General features: G+C 44.3%; 1 long non-coding RNA gene across 1 annotated transcript; it reads right to left on the reverse strand.

The window, feature by feature from the left end:
- Positions 1-1,141: 1,141 nt before the first annotated feature.
- Positions 1,142-3,547, reverse strand: LOC134445074 (uncharacterized). Its single transcript, XR_010034182.1, has 5 exons — positions 3,240-3,547; positions 2,671-2,797; positions 2,335-2,431; positions 1,867-2,035; positions 1,142-1,639 (listed from the first exon to the last, which is right to left on the reverse strand). It is a non-coding gene; the product is annotated as an uncharacterized LOC134445074 (long non-coding RNA).
- Positions 3,548-5,187: the final 1,640 nt, after the last annotated feature.

A 5,187-nucleotide genomic window follows, 5' to 3' on the forward strand; every position in this document is an offset into this window, starting at 1 on the left:
TCGTGCTGCTATTCCACGGTAGCGACCTTCTCGCCGAACGTTAACCCTTACTTAAAAAAAACCTTTTAGGCGAGGTTGTTCACTTGGTAAGACATGATATAGGCTACTTAGAAAAGTTGTACGATGTACATCAGCAACACATTCCCGACTTTTTGAAGTAGTGTCACCTCACCAGTTATGTGGCCAGCTTGAAAAGAGCAGATATTAATGAAAAAATACATGAAATAGTATTTGAAATAGCAATAGGCTATTTGTTTGTTTTATTGGAGAAAAACGATTTCTTCATTACCATAGGCCTACCATACTCCATGTCTGTCTATGATTTAGGAGTGACCACACCATTGAAGCTTACACTTTATCCAGGAGAGGTTCCAGATTGGCCTGTCTTAATTCAAAGGCCATCAGAAAACAGAGAAAACTTTTCCTATCATCATAACCAGTGTTTGTGCATACATAATCAGGACCGCTGACAGCTTTGGCTTTGCCCAGGACAAAGTCATCTGAAAGGGCCCCCCACTCAATACATAGACTACAAACAATGTAATGAGGACCCATTCCTGGACCCCTCGTCTCACTGGGCCCAGGTCAACTGACCCCTTTGTCCCCCCTGTCAGCTTCTCTGCATGTAGGCCACATACATTGCTGAAAGAAGTGAACGAGACAGGAATGAAATGTGAATTTATTTCTGTTTACTTTTACACTACGAAGTGTGAACGGTCACCTCTCCCTCTCCTCATATTCAGAGTGCATAAAACAGCACTCAACTGTGTGGTCTGTTGATCGCCTGTGTAGTACAGTAGATTAGACTCCATTTTTTGACAAAAATCTATGGAGGGTTAACACAAAGTTTGAAATTGTGTTTGACCAGTCTCCAATGTGCATTTAACTAATAACTAAAAATAAGGCATTGGCATTAAATACAGACTGATACATACTATAAATACACTCACACAGACACCCAAACAGTGTGCAATAATAAGATTAACATACTGATGGACAATAAATACACAAACACAGTGGACACACACACACACACACACACGGCAGGAGAAGTTCATACAGGTGATGTGAAGATGCTGTATACAAGGTGCAATGAGTAAAGTGTAAGTGTAGTGTGTAAGGTGTAAGGTGTAAGGTGAAAGAAGTGTTCATGGAATATTCTCCCGTGTCCTTGGTTATTCATGTGGTTTTCTTCAGTGCGTTGAGGAGTCTGATGGCTTGTGGAAAGAAGCCGTTTCCCAGTGTGCTTTTGCAGCACCGCATGCTGGGCTAGCGCTTCCCTGATGGTAGTAGGGAGAACAGGTAGGGGTGATCTTATGAGCTTTTCTGCTGTCCTCACCACTCTCTGTACTGCCTTCTAGTCTTCAGCTTGACGGCTGCCATGCCAGACAGAGAGGCTGCTGGTCAGGATGCTCTCAATGACACCCCTGTAGAAGGTGGTGAGTGCCGTTGTGGGGAGGTCGGCTCTTCTCTCATCCTTCGCAGGAAGTGGAGTAGTGTCTGTGCCTTTTTGAGATGGTGGAGCCATGTGGTGCAGTTGGCAGAGGAGGAGCGGCACAGTGGTTGGTGCTGGGTTGATCAGGTTCAGATCCGAAGTTGCTGGTGTCATCAGCCCTCCCTCTGAAAACTGGCTCTGTGCCTGTCAAAAAAAGGCATGTTAATGTTATGAATGACAATTAAGACAAAAACAAACCACCCCCTATCTACCTACAGAAGGACATGACATGAGCACGTGCATATGCTTGTGCACATGCCCCCCCACACACTGCTACTGTCTTAAAGTTTGGTGCACGTGCATGCATGCATGCACGCCTATTCTCCCCCTTTGCCTCAAGTCAAAGTGTGCATTTTAGAGGTTGTCCTCACCTGCACATGTGTGAAGAGCAGGAAGATTGGAGGTTGAGGATGAAGAGGCAAGGCAGGAGGTTCTCCTTGTGAGCGGCCCTGGTCCTGATGCTGATTGCCCATCACCATGCTGTGGTTCATCAAACCCATTACCGGCATATCAATGCTGAACAGGAACGACTGCTTCCATCTGCACGCATGCACACAAACACACACACACACACACACACACACACACACACACACACACACGAGAGGGATACATAGAATACACTACATAAAAATCACACCCATCATTTTAATGCAGAACACCAGGCTGAAGAGATACACAGCTTCTGGCCTGTGCAGGGATCACTACAGTGCCAGTGTTTTGTATTATCCTCCATCCACATTTTTTTTTCAATAAATAAACACAGCACAGAAAGGAATTACTGTATGAAATACTTATTGGTCTAGTGCAGAACAAAACAGATTCAGTGTTTTACTCACCACTGTGTGCAAGTTTCTGTGTTCAGTTCAGGTGGAAGCCTCCATCACAACATGTTGGTACTGACATTAACCATCCTTCAGAAAACTGCCTCTCTGCCTGTCAGAAATAGCAAAATAATGTTAACACAACAAGGTAGTATCTTAAAGATATCCTTAACCAAAGACAGACAGACACACACTGCCACTGTCTTGGTTCTAGGACACACACACACGCCCTTTAAGGGTCACATCACATGTAATGGCCGGGTTCTCACTCACTCACTCACTCACTCACTCACTCCTTTTCTCCTACTTTTGCCTCAGACAATGCAGTGAGTTTTTAAAAATTGGCCTTACCTGCACATGTGTGAAGGACAGGAAGGGAGGTTGAGGATGGAGCTGCCAGTCAGGAGGTCCAGAGCTGTCCTGGTCCATCACCATCATGTGGATCATCAACCCCAACCCCAACCCCAACTTCTTATATCTGCGTGAACACATTCACAAACACACACACACACACACACACAATAGGCGAGATACAGGTTATATGGCACATTAGGAGGCAGGACTTACAGAGAAGGAGAAAGAAAAAAAAAATAAATAAATAAATAAAAAGAGATAGAGAGTGGGGACCGAGAAAGTGAAAATAGGAGAGAGAGGAAACAGAGGACAGCGTGTCTCTGAAGCTGATCGGTCTAAACTGGTCTTAAACTTAATCCTGCTGAGACTCTGACACATCCAGCTCCCTAAGAGATGGAGGGCAGGGATAAAGGCGAGAGGCCAGGCCTGTCTATGAGACCAGGACTAGAGCAGTAGAATAGCCTATCTGAAAATGTCAGGGATTTCAGTATACCCGCCTAAAATTGATTGATTCAATATTACCCATAACCACCTAAAAGAATTGCTCAAAAATACAGTATACCCACCATCAAAACGTAGACTATACCACTGCCTACGCTACAGCCTCTTCCACTGGAGGAAAATCGCTCCGTTGACCTAGACAGATAGGCTACAATAGAACAAGTGTACATGACAAAAATGGAAATATATATTTCTTCATAACACAGTCTTCGTAGACATTCAAATCGGCAACATCAGAAGTGTGATGAAAACAGAGATTTTGAGAGTAAATAGTCTTGGAACCAAGGCACTTAGATCGTATAGTTTACAAAGTTAAAACCAAAAGAAAATACAATGTTTATCACCGAAAATACCACAGGGATCTCTTTCATACATTAACACATACCTGACAGGGCCACAATGAGGCACACTGCAAGGGGTCGAAGCGAACGGCATTCCTGCGACACAATAGGCTCGTTAGCACCTGTTAACTTCATAACGATCGCGGACATTAATGGCGCTAATGTACATACTTTGAGCGAAAATTACAACGAAAATATCAACACAAACGTAACAGAATATCTTCCCATCAAAGATCAATAAAATAACAGAGAAATTAAAGTACAGAAACATCATTAAATAGTTTGTAACACGGAGGGAAAAAAACACAGCTTACCCCTTGCCAATCTCCCCGAAGTGAGGAAGAGTTCCGGGTGCCACACCAATTAACGCCCCATCAGAAACAATAGGTAACGATAAACCCATCCCAAGTAGTATCTACATTGTAGCCCATATATTTTGAGAAGTTCACTAAGAGAAAATATAAAGGTTTATTTTTAGCACTACTACATCAAGTCGGTTTTATTTACAATTTCTTTACATGCACTGGTCAAGAATTGAAATTACGTTTAACACCAGGTTGAACAAATATGACACCTCCGACTTTCAGTGCTATTCTATACATCTTTGCTTCAAAGAAACACAACTGATAGCTCAGATGATGAAACAGACGTGCACAACGCAGCACAGGAAGAAACTACTGTATGTCTGTCCATAACTTATTACTGTACATTATGACAAATACACACACAACATCTGAAACAAACTTACGAAGGGCAGCCTGTTATCTTGCCTTGAAGCTAAAAATCATTAGCCAAAACCGCTAGTTGGTGGGCCGAGGTAAATGTTCGCCCTCCGACTGAAAGTCAACTCGTAAAGTAACCGTTATGTATATTCATGCATTTTATTCGAAATCTTACCGACAGTTGAGTGATCGCTGCAGCGAAATCCATCCAGTCGTTTTAATAAGTCCAGCGCGGCGCTTGTGTTGTCATTCGGCAGCATGTCACTGACTTCAAACTTGAACAGCAAAGGGGCGTTACTGTGAGGGCGGTCTAGTAAGGAGGAATGGGCGTAGCGGTATTAGCTGGACAAGACGCAGCTGGACCATATGGTACTGGCTGGCTGAGTGACGGTCCACCTCTGGTTGCCATGGCACTGGTTGTCCTAGTGATGCTGATGCTGATGCTGATGCTGGTGTTCCACCTCTGGTTGCCATGACAATGGTTGAGTGATGGATGGTCTTTGCTCTGGACCTCTCCACACAGCTCATCCCCAGCCACCGCCACTGATGCCAGCACTGTACCACATGTGCCACACACACACACACACACACACACACACCGCCACTGATGCCAGCACTGTACCACATGTGCCACACGCCGCCAGTTTACACACACACACACACACTACACACAGACACACACACACACACACACACACACACACACACACACACACACACACACACACACACACACACACACACACACACACACACAGCTCAGCTGCTGTGGTCAAAGCAGATCATCCACTGCCCCTCAGTATGGCTAGTCACTGCAAAGAACAAATCGAATATGCAGATAAAGGTTGACTGTGCTGATGACTACAGTTAGCTTTTTAAAAATGGACAGCAGGTTGTATTAGTGTTAAAAGGTGATAAGGGATGTAGTGTGCTGGATGCTGAGGCCTGGT

Source organism: Engraulis encrasicolus, unplaced genomic scaffold (genome assembly GCF_034702125.1).
Source record: "Engraulis encrasicolus isolate BLACKSEA-1 unplaced genomic scaffold, IST_EnEncr_1.0 scaffold_988_np1212, whole genome shotgun sequence".
Lineage (NCBI taxonomy): Eukaryota > Metazoa > Chordata > Actinopteri > Clupeiformes > Engraulidae > Engraulis > Engraulis encrasicolus.